Here is a 24,911-nt window from a genome sequence, read left to right on the forward strand (position 1 = left end):
CTTTCTGAATAAGTTGGTCACTCTCATATTGTTAAAAGAATCCAAAACAAAACAAGTTCATTTTGAATTTTTATGTGACAAAGATTAACACATTACAGGTTTTCTTGGGCATCTTTAATCATTTATTTTGTGTGCTGTGCATTGGACAAGTTATTGGTACTATGGTGTTGTGCCACAGATGGCCTCACAAATTGAAAGACAAGGATAATGTATGTTTTGGGGTGCCCATGGACTTTCCTTAACCTCCACTGTGCTCCCTTCACCCTATGCCAGGTATCCCTACTCCCCACCACGGTTCCCAAGGTAACAAGTAAAGTAAGGTGCTCCCTAATGTCTGAACTAGACTTCTCCTAAGGTTGGGCCTAAAGGCCATAGTGTTCCATGTCCGTCTCCCTAGTGTCTTTCTAAATGGGATGTTGCTCTAGTGGATTTTCCAAAGGGTAATGTTCTCTCAGATCCTCTCTTGTGCCACTAGTCTCATTCTTCACCTCTCTCTTTCCAAACCACTCCTTCCTCTCACAATCTTACTGTCCCTCCACCTACTGTACTACCCCTCGATCATATCTCTGTTCTCCCCCTTTCCTCTTAATAGTCTCTCTCTCAGCTTCTGTCTTCACCCGTCTAACTTTCTCACCTCTCTCCCTCTTTGTTCTGTTCTTGTCCCACTCTACGCTCACCCTTCTCGACTATCCTCTCTCTCTCCAGGTCTTCTGCTCCATTCTCTTTTACTTGCTCGCTCTTCTGCTCTATCTCTGCGCTCCTTATATCACATCTCTCCTCCTGCTCTTCACCCTCCCTCCTATCCCCTTTCTCTCTGATCACTCCACTCACTTTGCACTCTGGTTAACGTCCTTCCCCCTTTTACGTCTACTCTCACCTCTCTCTATACTATTCACTCCCTCTCACTTAATCCACTCTCATGGTACCACTCGCTCTCTTACACAACACCTTACCTGCACTCTCTTGCAACATCCCCACAGTCCTCGCAACACTTCATGCCACTGTCTGCTTTCCATCGCCTGGTCTTTTAGTCCACCAATACCACCTCACCTGAGCACCTTTCGTCCGCCCTGTGTTTGGCTGGGCTTTTATTGCCTCACCTGCACTACCCCTCCTGCTGTTCCCATTGCTCGCTGTAATTGCCTTTCCAATGGGTGTCAATCAAGATCTTTCCCTAGTGTTTGAGACTTTGGACCATAGGGTTTAAAACCCCTGGAAAGCCATGTCCCCTGTATCCAGGAAGTGGAGCTGCCCCACCCAGGTAAGAAAGTAGTTCCAGTTCTCAGATGGCTCCTAAGTGGCTGGTAAGTAAGCAGCATGGTCTGCTGCAGGTAAGTCCACCCAAGCATCTTCACACCTATTATGAGCCCGGCGCTTCCAGTGCCGGGACCAATGGTTTTGATGAGCTTGGTGCCACCGGCGCCAGGACAAGGTCCAAAAGGTCCCAGTGGGGACCGGCTGGTGCTTAGGATTAGGGTTAGGGGCCTGCTTCCAAGGACGTTGGGCTGGTCCTGGCTCCTTGGAAGCAGTGATCATGACAGTACCCCCCCTCAAGGCCCCTCCTAAGCGTGTCTTCTCCGGGGTTTTTGGCTTGTCGGGGTGATTCAGATGGAATTTCTTGACCAGACGAGGTGGGTGGACATATTCTGAAGGTTCCCAAGACCTTTCCTGGGGGCCGTAACCTTTCCAATCAACCAGATAATATAACTTAGATTTGGAGATCTTGGAGTCTAGGATGTTCTTAACTTCGAATTCAAGTTCTCCATCTACTAAAACCGGTTCTGGGAATTCAGTCAATCGGGTTTCTGGTTGTACTGGTTTTAATAAGGAGACATGGAATACTGGGTGTATTTTCATATGCGTAGGTAACTCCAATTTGACAGCCACCGGATTAATTATGGCAGATATGAGATAGGGTCCAAGGTACCTCGGGATGAAGGTGCGGGGGTCCCTTTAGAGGCAGGTGCTTAGTGGATAGCCAGACCTGATCTCCTACAGCGTAGTGAGGAGCCTCTTTACGGTGTCGATCTGCTCCTCTTTTGAATTGAGCTTTAGCTCTTTGCAGATGGGCCGAGGCTTCCTTAAAAGCACGGGTGATCTCCGAGTGCAAGTGATCCACAGCAGGTGCTTCGAATTCTTGGGGAGGATCCAGGTTAGAGGTTCTAGGATGGTGTCCGTATAGTAGGAAGAAGGGAGTCTTCCCTGTTCCAGAATGAATCGAATTATTGTAAGCGTATTCAGCGATCCAAAGAATATCCTTCCAGGGGTTTTCAGTTTGTTGGAGCATGCAACGTAGATATTGCTCTAGAGTTTGATTTGTCCTTTCGTTTGTCCGTCAGTTTGGGGATGGTGACTAGTTGAAAGTCTTACATCAATTTGGGCTAGACGACAGCAACAGCGCCAGAAGTGAGAGATGAATTGACTTCCCCTATCGGAGACTAAAACCGAGGGAAAACCGTGTAGCCGAACAATGTTTTCTAAGAATTCTCGGGCCAATACTGAGGCTGATGGTAGACCCTTCAGGGGAATGAAGTGAGCCATCTTGGAGAATAGATCCACGACTACTAAAATGGTAGTATACCCCGAGCATGGAGGTAAGTCCGTGATGAAATCCATGGACAGGGTATGCCATGGACAGGGAGGGATGTCTAGCGGCTGTAATAGGCCGCCTGGTTTCTCCTTCTGACTTTTATTCTGGGCACACACACCACAGGAGATTACAAAGTCTCTAATATCCTTTTTCGATGACGGCCACCAGAAATGTCTTTTAATCTTTTCCATGGTTTTGGTAATGCCAGGGTGACCCTCCATTAGAGAGTCGTGATAACAGGAGATTACTTGTTTTTGTATTTTCTCACAGGGTAAATGCAATCGTCCTCGGAAATATGGTAGGTCTTGATCCACTGAGAATTCTTTCCCCTTTAATTGCCAATCTTGCAAATCGCCCGGAGTTAGGAGTGATTTAACCATGGTCTTGATGTCTTCAAAAGATTGAGCGCTGACCAAACCCAAAATTCTTTGTTCTGGGATTATGGGTATTGGTTCTGGATTGGTCAAATGTTCATCTATTCCCATCCGGGAGAGAGCATCTGCTTTTCCGTTCTTACTGCCTGGTCGATAAGTAATTATAAAGTCAAATTCTGCTAGAAACAGAGCCCAGCGAAGCTGTCTGGAAGACTGAGCTTTGGCTGTCTTTAGATATTGTAAATTGCGGTGATCAGTCATTACGGTGACTGTGTGTCTGGCTCCTAGAAGATAATGCCGCCAGGCTTTAAAGGCCGATCTGATGGCCAAAAGTTCCTTGTCTGTAATTGAATAGTTGATCTCGGGAGGCGAAAACTTGCGGGACCAAAAGGCAACAGGATGTAGTTGGTGTGTGACCGGATCTCTTTGTGATAAAACTGCCCCCATAGCAAGACTAGAAGCATCCGTTTCCACGATGTAGGGGAGTTCTGGGCGAGGATGTTTTAAAACAGGTGCAGAAATGAATTTAGCTTTTAAGTCCTGAAAAGCTTGTTCTGCTTCAGAAGACCACTCAAAACGTTTGTTCTTTTTCAACAGAGCGGTGATGGGCTGGACTATCCAAGAAAATTCATAGAATGAATCTGCGGTAAAAGTTAGCGAACCCTAACATGCTTTGAACTCCTTTTACAGAGGTTGGTGATGGCCACTTGATGATTGCATCAACTTTCTTTGAATCCATATGGACTCCGTTAGGTGACAGTATGAATCCCAGGAACTCGACTTCCGTTACGTTGAAAACGCATTTCTCAAGCTTAGCAAAAAGATTATGTTGACGCAATCTCTCGAGAACCTTTTTAACGTGTCTCTGATGTTCCTCTTCAGATGATGAATAGACGAGGATGTCATCAATGTAGACAACAACACACACGTCTATGAGTTCTCTAAGGACATCGTTCATAAAATGCTGGAAAGCAGCAGGAGCATTACACAGTCCAAAGGGCATCACTTGATATTCGAATAGCCCGTACTTGGTGCGGAAGGCCGTTTTCCATTCATCGCCCTCTTTTATCCGTACCAAGTGGAAGGCTCCTTTGAGATCCAACTTTGTGTATATACATGCATCTTTGACTTGATCCAGGAGTTCAGGGATCAAAGGTAATGGGTATCTGTTTTTAACGGTGATCTGATTCAGGGCGCGGTAATCTATGCAAGTCCTAAGGTCTCCTTCCTTTTTCGGAACGAAGAACAAAGCCGATGAAGCTGGAGATTTTGAAGGACGGATAAACCCGTTAGCTAGGTATTGGTCTAGGTATTGTCTGAGGTGAAGGTTCTCTGGCTTGGTGAGGGCATAAATCCTGCTGCAAGGAGGAGTTGTTCCAGGTATCAGATCTATTTGATAGTCGTAAGACCTATGAGGAGGCAGGGTGTTGGCTTGATCCTTCCGGAAGACGTCTTGGAATTCCTGGTATTCGGGAGGTAATTTGGGCACCTCCTCAGAAGAGATTGCCGCCAGTGAAACATCAGGCCGAGGATAACAAGTGGTAAAACACTTTGGAAACTGAACCGTCTTTGCTCGCCAATCGATCTGAGGATTGTGCTTCTCTAACCAAGGGATTCCCAGAATGATCTGGAACTGAGGGGCCTTGATTACATCGAACACGATTCTCTCCCGGTGTCCATCTTGACTCACTAGCGTCACTTCTTGGGTGGCATGCGTTACTGGTCCGGAGGCTATCTCCGTGCCATCCACAGTAGTGATGACGTCTTTCACTGCCTTAGGGACAAGGGGTAGATTCATCCTTGATACCATTTCACGGTCCACATAGTTACCGATTGCTCCGCTGTCAATGTAAGCTTCAATTGCATGCAAACGATCCGGACGTTCAGGACTAATGAGGACCATGGGTATCACGAAATGCGAGGTCACGGGACAGATCTTAACGCTCGGCAAGAGGACCTCTACTCTTGTCGGGCGAAGTCGTTTCCCTGCTCAGAATTTGTGGTACAGGTATCCGCGGCTCCTACAGTCTTCTTAGCTGGTTTCACTGGACAGTCCCGAAGAAAGTGTCCTTAGTTTCCGCAATAGAGGCATAATTGCAGCTGTCTTCTTCTTTCCCGCTCTTTCTGGGTTAAAGGTCCTTTCATGCCCCCTATTTGCATGGGTTCCACAGTGTCAGCTCCCTTATTCGAGGTCTGTGGTTTAGAAAACACTCGGGTATCAAATCTGGAACGATCTGCCTTCCTGTTCTGTAGTCTATGGTCCAATTGGACAACTAAGTCAATATAGTCAGAACATTCTTGTGGAGGATTCACAACTTGCGCTAACAAATCTTTGAGCTCTCCACGCAGGCCTCTGTAGAAAAGTGTTATTCTCTTGTCCTCGGGCCATTGTGTTTCCACTATGAGTCTATTGAAGGAGGCTATATAAGTCAAGAGGTCTTGATTACCCTGTCGTAATGAGAGAAGTTCATTGTCCAAGGCCTGCCCTTGTGCATGTCTTGCGAACAGTTTCTCCATGCTGGAATGGAAGGCCTGAAAATAATGTAAAACCGGATCATCCTGGGTGACTAAAGGGATCGACCAATCTGCAGCGCTGCCACTGAGATAAGAAAGCACGAAAGCCACCTTGGTCTGGTCTGTTGGGAATGCAGCTGGTCGACATAAGAAGTGTAGGCGGCACTGATTGATGAACACTGCAAATTTCTTTGGATCACCAGAAAAGCGTTCGGGCGGAGCCAAGGGAACATTACCGGGCAGATTGATTTGCACTGGATTTGAAGATGATGCAGAAGGATAACTTCCTCCTGGAACAGGCAAAGGTGTCTGTCCTGCCTGCGTTTGTAACAACTGCCTAGCAAGGTCCTCTGTTCGCTCCTTGGAAAGTATCAGTTCTCTTCTTAGAGAGTTTGTTTCCTGACGAGCTGCATGTACTTCTGCTCTTAATTCCCCGAGCAACTGGGCTAGTTGATCAGTGTCTGAGGTTTCCATTGCGCCTGGGTAGGAGTTTTGTGGTGGTCTTCGCGTTCTGTAACGCTCACCTGATTCCCACGGAGGCGCAGGTCTTGGCAGGAAGCTGTCTGTGACTCGAAAAGTGATGTGCAGGACTCGATTGGCTTCTGGGGTCGAACCTCTTCGCACTGTGTGTCGGACTCGAAGAGTGAGGTTTCTGCAGGTGAAAGAATATGGGGGTTAATGGTCTGGGTTGTTGAATGTCCCTCTCTCTCTCTCTCTCTCTTCCCAGCTTTTTCGTAGAGCCCCCAGGTCAACGTGCTCACCTTATAGAGGTGAATGCTGGGCTCTCCATCTGCGTCTGGTGCAGGGTGCCGTTGCCAGTTCCTTCACTGGTGAAACACAGGCCTCTTGAATTCAGAGGATGGTTACCGTCGTTATCTGCACGAGCGGTGAGTTTCTGGACACCTTTTGTCTTTATAGTCTTTACATGCGTGGCACGTTTATATGCATGCTCTGTATAATGCCTTTCCCTTATGTATTGCAGGGCTCTTGAGATGAAAGATGAAGTGAAGCGCCTTGAAGTTCGTAAGTATGGCAAGCGCTCTAACTGTCTCTTTCCTTGCTTCTTAGTTCGTGTTAAAGAGACGCCGGAGTATTCGCAGGCGTTTTATTGCGACGAGCGTTATGGACGTAAGTAAATACTTGCTTAATGTCTTTTCTTTTGCCTTTCAGATGTTGGGTTGCAGGGCCGGAGTCCGCGGAATGCCAGTAAGTTGTTAACGATACTTTGTCTTCACAGGCGGCGATGCAGAACGAAGAAATCCGGAATTCACAGCGTGCCGGTAAATATGGCAATGCTTTTGTTCTTGCAGGTGGAGATGCGGCGTGAAGAAACGGCCGCAGCCGATGGATCAGGTAAGTAAGCACTGCGTGTAAAGTTCGCCTTGCTAACCTGTTGTTTCTGTTCTTTGCAGGTGCTGATGATGTCTGGATACTGAAATGGTAAGTAGGATTCTTGCAGGTCCAGGATCGGAAGAAGAAAGGCCGGAGCAGACTCGGTGAGCGTTCTGCTGCAGATGCAGAATAACGCGAAGCACGCTTCATCTATCGGGTGTGGTTTAAATAGCCTTGGAATGATGAGGCGTCTTCTTCCACGGCCCCGCCTAGGTAAGAAAAGAGTTCCAGTTTCCAGAAGAGTTCCAGTGCTGTATCCAGGGATTGGAGCTGCCCCACCCAGGTAAGAAAGTAGTTCCAGTTCTCAGATGGCTTCTAAGTGGCTGGTAAGTAAGCAGCTGTCATGATCTCTGCTTCCAAAAGGTCAGGGTTTTCCCAACTCCCTTGGAAGCAGATCCATAACCCAGGTTCCGAGTGCCAACCAGTCCCAATTGGGACCTTTTGGACCCAGTCCTGGCGCCAGTGGCACCAGGCTCATAAATATGCTCAGTCCCAGCGCTGGAAGCGCCGGGCTCATAATGCTTGGGTGGACTTACCTGCAGCAGACCATGCTGCTTACTTGCCTGCCAGTTGAGCCTCTGATCCTCTTCTGTTTGGAACTACTTTTCCTGTTGGGTGGGGCAGGAGCCACTCCCTAGATTCAGAACACTGGAACTCTTCTGGAAAGCAGGAACTCTTTTCTTACTGTTTTCTTACTGTGGCTGTGGAAGGAGACACCTAAGCACTACAGGAGGCTATTTAAACCACACCCGATGGATGAATCTTGCTTTGCGTTATTCTGCATCCTCTGCAGCAGAACGCTCATCGTGTCTTCTGCATCTGATCCTGGGCCTAAGGAAAAAGGCTTACCATCCTGAATCCAGTCTTCAGCAACACCTATAAAGACAAGAAAGAACAGGTTAGCATTACGGTCTTCAGTGACAGCTCTTCACTTACCTGGTCCATCGGCTGTCACCAACGCCTCGCGCTGCATTCCGGCATCTGAAAGACAAAGGCTTACCTACTCTTCGTGCGCTCCGGAGGTCTTCACACTGCATTCCGGCATCTGAAAGACAAAAGCTTACCAACTCTTTGCACGCTCCGGAGGCCTTCGGCGCTGCATCCCGCATCTGAAAGACAAAACAAGGTGCGTTTAAAGACATTGGGGAACTTTAATACTCACGTGCCATTACTCCTTTCCACATCTAACCCAGTGGGTATTCCGGCACCCTGCAGCCGCTCCGAACTTGTACCTGCAAAATAAAAAGACAGTTAGAGCGCATCGTGAAGCAGGCAACAAGCGCTTACTTACGTGCTTCCAGGCGCTTCTATTCATCACACGGGCTCCATCTTCAACTCACTTCAGCCCGTCATCCGCCATCGCCGGAACCCTGCAAAACAAGAAACATCATTACTAAAGACTTTAAAGACATTAGAATTACTCGAAACTTACCGTTCGTGCAGTAAACGACGGACAGCAGTCCTCTGAAGTCAAGAGGCCTGCTCCCCTTATCCAGTGAAGAAACTGGTTACAGCACCCTGCCCCGAGGCAGATGGAGAGCACGGCGTTCACTTACCTAAGGTGAGAGCGTTAACCTTTGGGGTTCTACAGGAGAAGAGAAAGGGAAGAAGAGAGAGACATTCAATAACCCAGTTCCTTAATCCCATATTTTCTATCTGCAGACATCTTACCCTTCGAGTCAGACATACAGTGCACAGAGGTCCAGCCCAAAGAGCCAGCCGTGTGTTACACATCACCTTTGAAGATACGGTATACGCCCAGTCAAGACCGGCGCCTCTACGGGAATCAGGTGAGCGTTACAGAACGCAAAGCCTACCACAAAACTCCCGTCCAGGCGCTATGGAAACCTCGGATACCGACCAGCTAGCCCAGTTACTTGGGGAACTAAGGGCAGAAGTGCATGCAGCCCGTCAGGAAACGAACGCTCTAAGAAGGGAACTGATTATTTCCAAGGAGCGAACAGATGATCTCGCTAGACAATTGCTACAGTCACAAGCCGGACAGACCCCGTTACCCGCATCTGGGGGAAATCTTCCTTCTACATCCTCTATGAACCCAGTGCAGATCAACCTACCTGGGAATGTACCTCTGGCTCCGCCCGAACGATTTTCTGGTGACCCAAAGAGGTTTGCAGTATTTATCAATCAGTGCCGGTTGCATTTCTTATGCCGGCCAGCAGCCTTTCCAACTGATCAAGCTAAAGTAGCTTTCGTGCTTTCGTACCTTAGTGGCAATGCGGCAGACTGGTCGATCCCTCTAGTAAATCAAGATGATCCGGTCCTCCATGATTTTCAAGCTTTTCAGCTCAGTATGGAAAAACTGTTCGCAAGACATTCACAGGGGCAGGCCTTGGACAATGAGCTTCTTTCGTTGCGACAAGGTAATCAAGACCTTTTGGCTTATATTGCGTCTTTCAACAGACTGATAGTGGAAACTCAATGGCCTGAGGACAAAAGGATTACGCTGTTTTATAGAGGTCTACGTGGAGAGCTCAAAGATGTGTTAGCCCAAGTAGTGAATCCCCCACAAGATTGTTCGGACTACGGCGCCTCCGAGCGGAGGCGCTTAAGGACCCAGTTTTCAAAGAGGACATGAGAGAGGAGATTGTTGCCTATTTCGAGGTGAATACTGGGAGCGTAAAGTCTGCGGGTACTTTATGGGAGGCTTTCAAGGTTGTGATGCGGGGGGCTGCCATTGCGAAGTCGAAGGGACTGATGGGTGGAGTTCTAGCTGACCTGCATAAAGCCGAAATAGAGCTGGAGAGAGAGTTGGGAGGGGGCGCGGCTGATACAGAAGTAGTGCTCAGATTGCAGCGGCAGTGCGCGGAATACTGGGACAGGCTCTGTAACCTTAATTACAAAAAGTATGTAGAGAGGCAGCATGCAGGGGGAGATAAAACGGGCCGGCTCCTAGCGTGGTTGTACAAGAGCGAGACCCCTAGATCTCTGATTCGGACTGTGACCAACGCAGAGGGCGTCACGGTGGACACCCAAGAAGGTGTTAATAGGGCATTTGCCGAATATTACAAGGTGCTGTATGAGGACGCAGAGGGGGGCAGCAATGAGGAGATAAATGAGGTACTGGAAGATATTGGCCTGCCCCAAGTTAGCGACGAGGAGAGAGAAGAGCTGGATGCACCGATTACTTTGGAGGAACTTAAGGGGGTCGTAAGGCAGTTACCCACTAGCAAGGCTCCAGGCGCAGACGGGTTCCCCAGCGAATTTTATAAGGTGTACGGGGAGGAGGTGCTCCCCCACATGCTGGAAATGCTCAACGAGGCGTTGGAGGTGGGACGGCTGCCAGAATCACTTAGGGAGGCGATTATAATACCGCTCCCCAAGCCCAATAAATCGGGACACGATTGTGGCTCCTACAGGCCCTTGTCGATGCTGAACCAGGACAGTAAGATACTGACAGCCGTCCTGGCCAACAGAATGCGAAAAGTAATTGGCAAGCTAATTCACCCAGACCAGACAGGCTATGTCCCGAGCAGGAACATCACCCACAATCACAGACGGCTCCATCGAGTGCTCGAATGGGGGTGCAATAACGAGGGCGAAATGGCGATTGTGGCACTGGACGCAGTTAAGGCGTTCGACTCGGTTAAGTGGCCATGGTTGCTGGCGGCCCTAGCAGGATATGGAGTGGGGCCAGGCTATATCAGATGGGCTAAGATACTATACAATGAACCGCTGGCTAGAGTTCGAACGGGTTCGGTGGTGTCCGAAAGGTGGCGGCTGGGCAGGGGCACTAGACAGGGGTGTCCCTGGTCCCCGATGCTTTATATTTTAGCCCTGGAGCCCTTAGCAATCTATCTTAGGCAACAATATGACCCAATCGGTATAGAGGTGGGAGGGGAACGACATTTTATATCCTTGTATGCAGATGATATGTTACTATATCTGAAATACCCGGAGGAAAATCTTCAATATGTTCTGGAGGTAATGGAGAGGTATGCCAGGCTGTCCGGTATAGCGGTGAACCCCCAGAAATCTAGTTTGTTCCCGCTGGGTAGCTATGTGGGAATTCAGGCAGAAGGGTTGCCGGTGTTGCAGGTCCCGTGGGCAGTGAGCTCTTTTCGCTACTTGGGAATAGATGTGTATCACACGGTAGAGGAGGAACATAGGCGCAACACGGAAATAGCCATTGGGAAAATCGGGAAATGCATGAGGTTCTGGGAGAGGTTGCCTCTGGCGATGATGGGCCGAGGTGCTATGCTTAAGATGGTGGTTTTACCTAGGCTGTTGCATTATTTTAACAATATCCCATACATGATACCTAAGAAGTTTTTTGTTAAGCTGCATGGTATGTGCAGGGACTTTTTGTGGCACGGCACCCGGAATAGAGTTGCGTTATGGAAGTTGCAGAACTTCTACGAGAAAGGCGGCATTAAACTGCCTAATTTTGAGGTTTACTATGTAGCGGCCCAACTGCAATACGTGGCTAAGTGGCTCTCAGATGACGTGACCCCTGAGCACAAGTTGTTTGGGAGGAACTGTACTCCTTTTTATTTGCGGGAAATTATCTGGGTGGCTAGCTCGGAATTGAAGGAGCGCCCTAGAATGCTGTTGCTGGGGCGGAACATGTGGCGGCGAGCCTGTCGGATGATGGGGGACCCTTTCCCGTGTGTTCTGCAGATACCGTTGGTCGCACTGGTGGAGGGGGACAGGCAGCTGAGAGTAATTATTAGGACCTACTGGGAATCAGTGGGACTGGTCACGCTAGGAGACATGTGGCGAGACGGGACTATCACGACCTTTGAAGGACTCGGGGGGGAGACGGGACTACACGTGGGCCAATATGTCACCTATCATGTACTAGTGCAGAAGATTCGTAGTATGTGGCCTGAAACGTCGTTAGCGGAGGAACCAGATGCTACGGCGGGGGTAATATATGATATATCGGAGGGTGGGCATGAGGTCTCAAGGCTGTATGAGATGATGATGACCAAGGTGGGGAAGGACTTGGGGCACTTGAGATTAGAATGGGAAACAGAAATGGGAGCCCCGATTGAAGATGGGATGTGGCAAAGGGCTTTGGGATATCATAAGAAGGTGTCGAGAAATGCCAGGTTTAAACAAATACAGCTATATGTTACGCACAGGGCATACATGACCCCTCTCAGAATATCGAAGTTCCGAAATGTTGGGCGCCAGGCGTGCCCTAAGTGCGACGATGAGAGCGCTGACATGATACACATGTTCTGGGCGTGCCCGGTAATTGGAAGCTACTGGGGCGAAGTGGCGCAGAGGTTAGCGGCAAAGAGGGTCACGCTCCAGGTAGACTCGGCCTGGGCCTGCTTGTTGGGAGGGTATCCCAGAGCGAAGAAACTTAGACATGTAGAGAAATTGAAAGACTTGGCATACGTACTTGCGAAACGAAGGATTGCCATGGGATGGAAGGGGTGTCACAGGCCACGAGTGGAAGTCTGGTGGAGGGACCTACAAAAATGGGCGGAGGCTGAAACGGTGGTGTGGCAAGAGGCTAGTAGTTATACTGGGGATGAGGAAATGGGTTCCCTCATGGCGTGGAAACTATTGATAGCTGAATTGTTTGGAGCAGTGTCGGATCCAGCTGAATCTGAGGGCAGCGATGCCCAACCGCACGGAGCAGACACTGAAAGTGAGGAACACGCAGGCTCATAGGGGTGGGGTGGGATTGGGAGTGTAGTGTTTTAGGTTGTCAAACGTGTTTAAATGAAACGTCATAAGCTTTACTGAATGCTGGTTGTTGGGTTCTAATAAAAACTTTTTAAAAAAAAAAAAAAAAAAAAAAGATTGTTCGGACTATATAGACTTAGTCGTTCAAATAGATCACAGACTGCAGAACAGGAAGGCCGATCATTCCAAGTTTGATGCTCGAGTATTTTCCAAACCGCCAACTCCTTCCAAAGGAGTAGACTCCGGGGAACCCATGCAAATAGGGGGTCTGAAAGGTCCTCTAACACAAAAGGAGCGGGAAAGGAGAAAACAGTTGCAATTATGCCTCTATTGCGGAAACTCAGGGCACTTTCTTCGAGACTGTCCGGTGAAACCTGCCAAGAAGGCAGTAGGAGCTGCAGTTACCAAAGTTACAAACTCTGAGCAGGGAAACGACCTCGCCCGACAAGAATAGAGGTCCTCTTGCCGAGCGTGAAAACCAGTTCCGTGACCTCGCATTTCGTGATACCTATGGTCCTCATTAGCCCTGATAATCCGGATCGATTACATGCAATTGAAGCTTACGTCGACAGCGGTGCCATCGGCAATTATGTGGATCATGAAATGGTTTTGAGGATGAATCTAACTCTTTGTCCCAAGGCTGTAAAGGACGTCATTACTACGGTGGATGGTACGGAGATAGCCTCCGGGCCAGTAACGCATACCATTCAAGAGGTGACGCTAGTAAGTCAAGATGGACACCATGAGAAGATCGTGTTCGATGTGATCAAGGCCCCTCAGTTTCAGATTATTCTAGGAATACCTTGGTTAGAGAAACACAATCCTCTGATCAATTGGCGAGCAAGAACGGTCCAGTTTCCAGAATGTGTCTCTACTTGTCACCCTCCACCTGGTGTTGCACTGGCAGCAATTTCTTCAGAGACTCCCCAGTTACCTCCCGAATACCTAGAATACCAAGATGTTTTCCGGAAGGATCAGGCTAACTCTCTACCTCCTCATAGGTCTTATGACTGCCAGATAGACCTGATACCTGGATCTACTCCTCCTTGTAGTAGAATTTATGCCCTCACCGAGCCTGAGAACCTTCACCTTCGACAATACCTGGATCAATACCTGGCAAATGGGTTTATTCGTCCTTCCAAGTCCCCTGCTTCTTCAGCTTTGTTCTTCGTTCCAAAAAAGGAAGGAGACCTTAGAACTTGTATAGATTATCGCTCCCTGAACCAGATCACCGTTAAGAATAGATATCCGTTACCTTTGATCCCTGAACTCCTGGACCAAGTCAGAAAAGCATGCATATATACAAAGCTGGATATTAGAGGAGCTTACCACTTGGTACGAGTAAAAGAGGGCGATGAATGGAAGACGGCCTTCCGCACCAAGTATGGGCTATTTGAATATCAGGTCATGCCCTTCGGACTTTGCAATGCCCCGGCCGCCTTTCAATATTTTATGAACGATGTCCTCAGAGAGCTCATAGATGTGTGTGTTGTTGTTTACATTGACGACATCCTCGTTTATTCTTCATCGGAATCTGAACATCGTAAACACGTGAAAATGGTCCTCGAAAGATTGCGTCAACACAAACTTTTCGCTAAGTTGGAAAAATGTGTTTTCAACGTGACTGAAGTTGAATTCTTGGGATTCATATTATCACCTGGCGGAGTGCGTATGGATTCAAAGAAGGTCGATGCAGTTCTCAAATGGCCATCACCATCCTCCGTAAAAGGTGTGCAAAGCATGTTAGGCTTCGCTAACTTTTACCGCAGGTTTATCCCCGAATTCTCTCGAATAGTCCAGCCCATCACTGCCTTGTTAAAGAAAAACAAACGTTTTGAATGGTCTACCGAGGCGCAACAAGCTTTCCAGGATTTGAAGACTAAATTTATCTCTGCACCAATCTTAAAACACCCTCGCCCCGAACTCCCCTACATCGTGGAAACTGATGCTTCAAGCCTTGCCATGGGGGCAGTTCTATCACAAAAGGACCCGGTAACCAATCAGTTGCATCCCGTGGCATTTTGGTCCCGCAAATTCTCACCTCCTGAAATCAATTACACGATTACTGACAAGGAACTTCTGGCTATCAAGTCTGCCTTTAAGGCTTGGCGGCATTATCTGCTGGGGGCCCGACAGACCGTTACTGTGATTACGGATCATCGAAACCTGCAATATTTGAAAACCGCAAAAGCCCAATCCTCTAGACAACTCCTTTGGGCATTATTCTTTGCCGAGTTTGACTTCATAATTACCTATCGACCTGGTACAAAGAACGGTAAAGCTGATGCCCTTTCTCGGATGGGAGTGGAAGAACACTTGATCAACCCTAAACCTGTACCAATCATTCCCGAACAAAGAATTCTGGGTGTAATCGCCACAGAATCCATAGAGGAAGTTAAGGATAAAGCCAGGCAACTTGTAACTCCAGCAGACATACAGAATTGGCATCTGCAGGGAAAGGACTTTGCAGTAAAGGACAACTTATTGTATTTCCAAGAACGATTATACCTACCCAGCACAGATTTACAGAAAAAAGTAATCTCTTGTTATCACGATTCTTTAATGGAAGGACATCCCGGTATGGCCAAGACCTCAGAAAAGATCAAGCGCTACTTCTGGTGGCCGTCTTGGAAAAAAGATATCAGAGACTTTATAATGTCCTGTGGAGTATGCGCCCAAAACAAGAGTCAAAAGGAAAGACCAGCAGGCCTCTTACGCCCTATTGACATCCCACCTCGCCCTTGGCATACGCTTTCTATGGACTTCATCACCGATCTACCTCCATGCTCCGGATACAATACGATTCTAGTAATCGTGGACTTATTCTCCAAGATGGCGCATTTCATTCCGCTCAAAGGCTTGCCAACAGCAGCAACTCTGGCCCGAGAATTTCTCGAAAACATCGTCCGACTGCACGGTTTTCCTTCGGTTCTAATTTCGGATCGAGGTAGTCAATTTATTTCTCATTTTTGGCGAAGTTGCTGTCGGTCGGCTAAAATTGATGTGAGACTATCGACCAGTCACCACCCTCAGACCGACGGACAAACCGAGAGGACCAATCAAACTCTGGAACAGTATTTACGCTGCATGCTGCAACAAACTGAAAAAACTTGGAAAGACATCCTTTGGATAGCCGAATATGCCTACAATAACTCTGTCCATTCGGGAACTGGGAAAACCCCGTTTTTTCTTTTGTACGGCAGTCACCCTCGAACCTCGGAGTTGGATCCCCTACAAGATCTTGAAACACCAGCAGTAGACTACCTGCATTCTACAATCACCCAAGCCTTTAAGGAAGCTGTTTCTCACCTTCAAAGGGCTAAAGAACAATACAAGAAAGGAGCAGATCAACATCGGAAGGAAGCCCCTCAATATCAAGTAGGGGATCAAGTCTGGTTATCCACCAAATATCTACCTCTAAAAGGGCCACGCACATTCAACCCAAGATACCTTGGTCCCTATTCCATCACTACCATAGTAAACCCAGTAGCGGTCAAGTTGGACTTGCCCCCGCACATGAAGATACATCCGGTCTTCCACGTCTCTCTATTAAAACCCGTGCAACCTCAAACCCGACTAACTAAATCTCCAAAACCTATCCTAGTTGATGAAGAACTCGAGTTTGAAGTCAAAAGCATTCTGGACTCCAAGATCTCCAAATCTAAACTATTTTACCTAATTGACTGGAAAGGCTACGGCCCCCAAGAGAGATCCTGGGAACCTGCAGAATATGTCCACGCTCCTCGCCTAATCAAAAGATTTCACCGAACATTTCCTGACAAGCCAAAACCCCCGGAGAAGCCCGGTTTGGGAGGGGCCTTGAGGGGGGGTACTGTCATGATCTCTGCTTCCAAAAGGTCAGGGTTTTCCCAACTCCCTTGGAAGCAGATCCATAACCCAGGTTCCGAGTGCCAACCAGTCCCAATTGGGACCTTTTGGACCCAGTCCTGGCGCCAGTGGCACCAGGCTCATAAATATGCCCAGTCCCAGCGCTGGAAGCGCCGGGCTCATAATGCTTGGGTGGACTTAAATGCAGCAGACCATGCTGCTTACTTGCCTGCCAGTTGAGCCTCTGATCCTCTTCTGTTTGGAACTACTTTTCCTGTTGGGTGGGGCAGGAGCCACTCCCTAGATTCAGAACACTGGAACTCTTCTGGAAAGCAGGAACTCTTTTCTTACCTAGGCGTGGCTGTGGAAGGAGACACCTAAGCACTACAGGAGGCTATTTAAACCACACCCGATGGATGAATCTTGCTTTGCGTTATTCTGCATCCTCTGCAGCAGAACGCTCATCGTGTCTTCTGCATCTGATCCTGGGCCTAAGGAAAAAGGCTTACCATCCTGAATCCAGTCTTCAGCAACACCTATAAAGACAAGAAAGAACAGGTTAGCATTACGGTCTTCAGTGACAGCTCTTCACTTACCTGGTCCATCGGCTGTCACCAACGCCTCGCGCTGCATTCCGGCATCTGAAAGACAAAGGCTTACCTACTCTTCGTGCGCTCCAGAGGTCTTCACACTGCATTCCGGCATCTGAAAGACAAAAGCTTACCAACTCTTCGCACGCTCCGGAGGCCTTCGGCGCTGCATCCCGCATCTGAAAGACAAAACAAGGTGCGTTTAAAGACATTGGGGAACTTTAATACTCACGTGCCATTACTCCTTTCCACATCTAACCCAGTGGGTATTCCGGCACCCTGCAGCCGCTCCGAACTTGTACCTGCAAAATAAAAAGACAGTTAGAGCGCATCGTGAAGCAGGCAACAAGCGCTTACTTACGTGCTTCCAGGCGCTTCTATTCATCACACGGGCTCCATCTTCAACTCACTTCAGCCCGTCATCCGCCATCGCCGGAACCCTGCAAAACAAGAAACATCATTACTAAAGACTTTAAAGACATTAGAATTACTCGAAACTTACAGTTCGTGCAGTAAACGACGGACAGCAGTCCTCTGAAGTCAAGAGGCCTGCTCCCCTTATCCAGTGAAGAAACTGGTTACAGCACCCTGCCCCGAGGCAGATGGAGAGCACGGCGTTCACTTACCTAAGGTGAGAGCGTTAACCTTTGGGGTTCTACAGGAGAAGAGAAAGGGAAGAAGAGAGAGACATTCAATAACCCAGTTCCTTAATCCCATATTTTCTATCTGCAGACATCTTACCCTTCGAGTCAGACATACAGTGCACAGAGGTCCAGCCCAAAGAGCCAGCCGTGTGTTACACATCGCCTTTGAAGATACGGTATACGCCCAGTCAAGACCGGCGCCTCTACGGGAATCAGGTGAGCGTTACAGCAGCATGGTCTGCTGCAGGTAAGTCCACCCAAGCATCTTCACACCTATTATGAGCCCGGCGCTTCCAGTGCCGGGACCAATGGTTTTGATGAGCCTGGTGCCACCGGCGCCAGGACAAGGTCCAAAAGGTCCCAGTGGGGACCGGCTGGTGCTTAGGATTAGGGTTAGGGGCCTGCTTCCAAGGACGTTGGGCTGGTCCTGGCTCCTTGGAAGCAGTGATCATGACAGGGACAGAGTAGTGCAGGAGACTCCCTGGTGCGTGGCCGGACCAGAGACGCCCGTGCTGCTTAGGGGTGTGGGTCCCAAGTGTGCCTAAAGCTGTAGCAGAAGAAGGAGGAGAGGTCGGCAAGTTGAAGCAGCCCGCAACTGCAGTGTTCCAGGAGCCGATGAGTGAAGCTTGGTGTTCCGGTTCACTCATAAACCCTTGCCGGTAACTGTAACCAGCTCTAAAGTGGCTCGCGTAAGAGTAGAAGCGAGTATAGACTGTTGTTGTGAAAGCTATTCTTTACAATGGAAATGTATCACACACGCTTCTAGTGAAAAGTTATAGTGCTCGTGTGGGAAGAAAAGCTTTTCATTTCCCATTGTCAAACTTTTAAATGTTACGGTAGTGGGCGCCGTCTCCAATAAAGAGGAGGAACGCTTTGTAAAGTACTCTGAAAACTCTGAAGCTGACTTTCACATTTGTTACAAGATCTTAAGGCATCAAAGGAAGGTTGCGTGTGACCAATTGTGATTCCCGACGGAGTAGAAAGTGTCTCTGGGTTAATACGTGGGAATGCAAACCCTTACAGACACTTAAGGTTGAAGATCTACCTCAAAGAGTGGTCATGTATGCCTAAAGTTGTTTTTCCTTTGGAAACTGAATCATGTAACCCTACGAACAAATTTCCTTTTAACGCAGAAAATGTATTTAGAAGAAGAACAAGCATTATCCAAGCCAAAATATGATCCCTTTCTATGGTAAAGAAAACCCTGTTTAAATCAATCCACCTAGCTGGCTAAGTTGTTAAAGGTTCTGTGTTCTTTGATACAAGTGAGACATTGTTACCTGAAGTTGGAAGTGTAGCAATACAGCTTCAAGGTAGCTACTGGAACCAAGAAGGTGTATACAAAGCTGGGGAAGGGAGTGGTGTGCTTGCACAAAGATTGAGCAAATAACCTGTGATGCTGAGACTGTTGAAGTTGGGAGAATGTCAGTCTTGAAGCAGAGGCAGGTTATACCTGAGGCAGTAAGGCAGACTGAAGAGGCAAAGAGGCTGCCCTTTTCATGGAGCATGGAAAGAAGAGTGCCTTGCTTACCTGTAGAGGTCGATGTGTCGTGTCTTTACAATGCCTAACCATTCTAATATATAAAGCTGAAGCAGAAGTACCAGAACGTATAATACTGTCAGTAGATGTCACATTGAAGTTGGTTGAAGTAGTGGCATAGTGTGGAACCAAGGAGTCGGTTTCCACAGTAGTAGAAGGGTGGTTGTCAAGACGAGAACAACAACACAAGAAGAAGCATCCTGACAATTACACCAAATGTACTGCAGAGGTTATGAACACTTGAAGAATTGTAGAAGAAGAAGTGGCTAGCCTATTGTCTGAACTGTGGCAAAGCAATCTTCGAGAGAAGACATCCAGGATTACCATTGATGCTATTTCCTGGAATTGGAAAGGGATCTTTTCAACTGATAGCTGAAGAACATTTACCAGTGGATATTTGTTTGGTGAACTTGTATTTCATTTGGAACTTACAAGAACGTGTTCAAGATTCTATTCTTTTGTATGAACATTTTGAGAAGTTTACTTTTAGCAATCCTGGGGAAGGGATTTACCCAGGACAGGTGAATGTCATCCAAATTACTGGTTGCGTGTTCTTCATTCATTTATGTTGTTGGTCATTTACATGTTTTGTTGTTTAGTGTGAGGGCCAGTTTAGTTATGTTAGGAGTGATTCCCTTAGCTCTTAGATTAGGTAGGGAACACCCTGATAGAGTAGGTTTAGCAAGGATTTATTTGCATCTTTTTCTTTTAATAAAATGTTTATTCTGAGAAAAATAGAAGCAGTTGTCCGCCTCGCATTACTGACCCCTCACTGGATCTACAGAGTAATAGGAAAACTCAATGCAGATAGTCTAGAGGCATCTTTAATTGCAAAACGGTACATCTTGAAACCATGTGCTCAAGTTTTTCCACTGTCTAGGTTCTGGGACAAAGTCTCATGACTTTTTTGAGAGCACATCTAGTGAGGTGACCAATAGGGCCTTGTGCCTCCCTGAGCTAGCAGATGATGGGCCCATGGGCTGTATGCACCTCCTGGTCACCCCACTCTGTCCCTGCCAGTGGGGAGGGGACAACCATATTTATCAACAAATTGATACTGCCCCATCAAGATAAAGCCATTTGTGTTCGAAGTGACATCCATGGGCAAAGAAAGACAAAGTTTATGCTCACATTATACCTGCAATTTGTGCTCCACAACACAATTACTGCACAGAGCAAAGCAGATGTGGCTCCGCTCCAAGACTGCACATGCATGAAAACATAATCGCAATTCAAGATGGCAGACACTACTGTTAAAGTCATGGACTGCCTAGCTATCCAAAAAACCCTTAACATCTGTGGTTAAGTGTCTATCAGGCTAAGACCAATCTACTAGAGACAATCATAATAAATCCCAGGTGGAAACGCTTAAATAAACCCCAACAGTGTGTTAGGACTCTCCCCAGTTTCTAGTCAGTCTGGCAGGGCTCGAGGCACAGACACCCTACCGGCATCTTCGCTCCTTTAAGATGGTGCTATCTAAATGGGACTTTCCGTAGATCTTGCAGCCTTTTAGCTTTTCCCAAGATGGCTGCTGCTGCTCATTGCCGAGGCAACAGAACGCCTAGTCGGGACTATTTCAGCATGCAAACAATTCAGCCTGCTGCATTGCTTCGTGCGTTTTGCTCTCACCATGCCCCCTGTATTATACTGATTCCTTCTAGCCTCCTGGCTTCTCTGTTCCCTTCCCTGTTGGTGCCCTGGCTTCCTCGTACTCTGGAAAGGTTGCTTCACTGTACCAGCTTCCCAGGTTTCTTGTTCTGGTACGCTGTTTGGGCTCCTCCCCCCGTGGCTTTCGGTCTCCGTGCTGCTCTCTTTACAGCTTCGCTGGGTCGGCTTCTCCCTTCTTGCAGTTGTTTCACCTACCTGGGTTCCGACTCCTCCGGAGCTCAGTGCTTGGCTTCGCTAGGTTGGGCCTCCTCCCTTCTCGCAGCCTACTTTCCATTCTGAGTTCTGGCTCTCTCGACACTCAGCCCTTGCTTCTTTCAGCAAGGTTCTTTTCCTTGCTTTCTTCTCTTGGCTTGCTTTCATTTTCCTCCTGGGAGTCTCTTATCTCTCCTTTCCCTGGTTCTCATCTTCCTACTCATCTTTGATTCCCAGAGTTCATGTGTTCTCCGTACGGGTTCCACGCTGGTACAAAACATTTCTGGATTCCACGCTCCAGTGACACTTTCGGCATCCTCAACACGTGGACTGCTGCACTATTTGCAGGTTTTTTTTGCCACAGTCGTTATCCCCTTTTATCTGGGCAAGGCCTTGTGATTACTGCCCCCTTCGTTGCAATAACGAAGGGATGAGTGGTAACTTGGGCTTTGTCTCCTACGTCAATCTTCCTAGAAGATACCCTTCTGGTACGGGTCAGGTTTGTTTATTGCATGGTTTGCTATAGTGGTCACATTGTCACACACTGGGGGAGGGAGTAGCAGGATATGAAACCCTGTGAGGTCTGTAAGTCAAAGTCACAACTGGAGTGTGGAACAAATTAGCAATTTAGCTGAGAGTTGGAAATAGAAGGATTGTGAAGGCAGCAGAGGAGACTAGAGGTGAGAAGAGCAGAAGCAAGACCATCAGAAGGTGGTGGGAGAACCTAGACTGGTGGCAAGAGAACATAAGGTTGTGGGAGGAAGGAGCCATCAGGAGGAGGGAATAGGCAGGACTAGTGATTGCAGGTGAAACCAGGAAGAAACGAGAGGGCACGTATCACCCAAGGAGGGGGGTAGAGGTGAAGCCCTTTTCTTAGGGGAGGGGCCCACTGTGTTTGGAGAAAACACACATGAAGTCTCGTCAAGGAGATCCAGGAGTAGAGGAGGGTTAGGCGATCCAGGAGTAGAGGAGGGTGAGCCAGAAGCCGTAGAGTGTAGGTTCCAGGATCCCAGAGGAGGGAGGTGATAAGGTCCTTGAGGGCATCATGGTGGAAATTAGGTGGCTCTGCTTACCGCCTAAAGCAAAAATCCATCTGCTTTTATAACTCGTGGTAAAGACCCAACAACCTCTTCAGATCCTGCAGGAGGGGTTGAAACTGCTTGCATCCCAATGCCAACAGGAGTCAAGCCAAAGGACGATACTTATTGGAACATGCTGCTCTGCAGAGACAGTGCTGGGGTCTTTACTCTAAAATTCCTTGGAACGTTTTGAAGGAGGCCTTTTGAACTGAAAACTAGAAAGGAGTGTTAGTAGTTGGTTTAAATTGCCACAGAGAATTTCTTCCTGTTCAATGTAATGCTGTTTCTATAACACTGCTGTCTGGACACTTTTGTGGGCCCCCACAGCTATTAGACAGTTCATAAAGAAACACGTGTGACCCTGATTTTGCATTGCACTTTGATGAATGGGTGATGAGAAAAGTTGAGTCATTTCATCTTAGAGTGGGCCCCATGTGTAGCATTCTTGATTTTCTGATTAAATGTTAAAGTTGAAACAATGCCCTTTTTGATACTAGTCTGTGCATCAAGGCTCAGGTCATCTTTCAAAGTTACCTCAAAACTTCTTGTTTGCTTTTTTAAAGAAGGCTGTTTATCCAAAGATATTAATAGCTGGGCACAGTGAGTTTTAAATTTATATTCACATGTTTATCAACTTATTTATAATAATACTAAACACCTTTCAGACAATTAGACCGGGATGTCAAAGCACAAGTCCTGAAATCACACCAACTCCAAAAACCTCCCCCAAATCCCTTCATACAAATTCAATTCCTCCTGTTTACATAAAATAACCCTCACCATCAGAGACATTTTGCGCAATTTCTCAATCCAAGCGGACCTGGATGGAAAGACGACACTTTTCCAATCCCTCAGAATGACTATTTGCTGACAGGGCAGCTCTAAAAAACCAACACCTTTGTGGATAACTCAAATCTTCCAAGAGGATATCCTCCCCCAAAATCACAGTTTGAAAGTCAAAATCAAGGTCTGTTAGTAAGACACTACTCCTAGTCACAGTGTCTTCCTGCCAGAATGACCTCACCTTGGAGCACTTCCAGATCATGTGCTCAAAGGAGCCCACCCTGTGGCCGCAAACCCAACAAGCATCAGAGGCAACCATCCCCCTCTCACACATCTTAACCGGCGTCCAGTAAACATTGTTCAATATTTTAACTTGACGGGCCATTTCCCCTACATTCAGGGATGTCGAGGCCACATTTCCACACATTCTCTGCCACCTCCCAGCTGTCACCTCTGTGCCCAGAGACTCAGACCAAGCATTGAGAAGCTGCTCAATCGAATGGCTATAGGTCATCAGAACCCTATACATGTTTGATGCACAATTACCTTTAGCTTTCATTCTCATCAACTGTATTCTAAGAACATCATCCTCCATCACCTCCACCCCACCAAGGTCCAACCTCAATTCATGGCACAGTCTCGGAGGCCCTTCATCGCAGACAAAGAGTGAAAAGGGACCCCATTTTTTCTTCACAATCAGCTACACAGCCCACTGCACCCCACACAAAAGCCACTGAGGGTAACAAAATGCTTCACATCAATTTGCACACTCGTGCTTAGCCAGATAGATGACCTGGCCTGAACTGAATTTGCCCCCCAGGCAAGTTCCCCAATTTCCGCCATGTTTTTCTCAAACAATCTGTCGCCACCAAGGCTGTGTACCCCCTCCTATTTGTAGATGTCAAGAGAGCTTCAGGGGCCAGTAGTGTGCTCAGCCCAGACTCTGCCCTCACCCATTCATCAGCTGACTCATCAAGGAATGGTAGAAGGTGGATAGCAGAAAACAAACAGGTGGTAAATAGCAAAAACTGGAATTCCTGAACCACCTCTCTCACAGGGGAACTGCAATTTCCATAGCTTCAGCAGCAGCTGCTTGTTCCTCCACAGAAAACACTGAATCATGCTGTTAATGTCCTTGAAAATCTTCTTAACATGCAATGTCAGCATGCTCAGCACATAGTTGATACGCAGCGCAGAAGAGATCTTAATGGCATAGACCTTCCCCCAAAGAGGCAGCTTCAGTTCGGACCATCTGGCCAGTTCCAACTTCAGCTTTGCCATTATGCACTGCATGTCCACATCCACCATCTGTCGTACCTCACTGGTGAGACAAACACCCAAATATCTCATTTTATCTGGGCACCAGCGGAACCCGAACCTGGCGACACATGCACTGGTGCAAACGGAAGAGCCCGGCATGGCCTCAGACTTTTCCCAACTCATTTTATATCCTGAAAATGATTTAAAGTTCTCTATTTGCCGCATCAGAGCCAGCAGCAAAGAATTCAGGCCCTTCAGCACAAGCAGCATATCATCGGCATATAGCCACACCTTCTGTAGCATATCTCCATATCGAACTCCCTTTATCTCCTAAATCGCAACGAATCCTCACAGCCAGTAGTTCCATCGCTAAAACAAAGAGCAGCAGTGGTAGAGGGCAGCCATGCCTTGTGTCCCAACCTCACTCAAGAAAGTTGGACGACCAGCCATTTGTGTTAACACTAGCCGTTGGTTTCGAATACAGCAACGATATCCATTGCAAAATCTCCATTCCAAATCCATAGCATTTAATTAGTGCAAAAACAAAAGCCCCATTCGATTCAATCAAACGCCTTCTCAGCATTTAGAGAAAGCACAGCCACACCAGAGTCCAATTTGTTGCATTCCTAAAGCGTTAGTATCAGCTTTCGCATGTTGGTAGACAGTATCCTCCCTCTAACAAATCCGGACTGATTGGGATCATTGAGGTGCTCCAAAGTGTTCTCCACTCACAGAGATTGTGTCTTGGCCAAGATCTTGTTATCTGCATTAATTAGACTGGTGGGCCTGTAAC

The 24,911-nt window shown here is 47.6% G+C and overlaps 1 protein-coding gene across 3 annotated transcripts in view; it reads left to right on the forward strand.

Annotated features, from left to right (window-relative positions):
* The window catches only part of TTLL8 (tubulin tyrosine ligase like 8), a 732,112-nt gene that overhangs the window by 324,183 nt on the left and 383,018 nt on the right, over nucleotides 1-24,911 (forward strand). The gene's annotated exons all lie outside the window — the stretch shown is intronic.

This window comes from Ambystoma mexicanum, chromosome 12, assembly GCF_040938575.1.
Source record: "Ambystoma mexicanum isolate Mex_15411 chromosome 12, UKY_AmexF1_1, whole genome shotgun sequence".
Classification (NCBI taxonomy): domain Eukaryota; kingdom Metazoa; phylum Chordata; class Amphibia; order Caudata; family Ambystomatidae; genus Ambystoma; species Ambystoma mexicanum.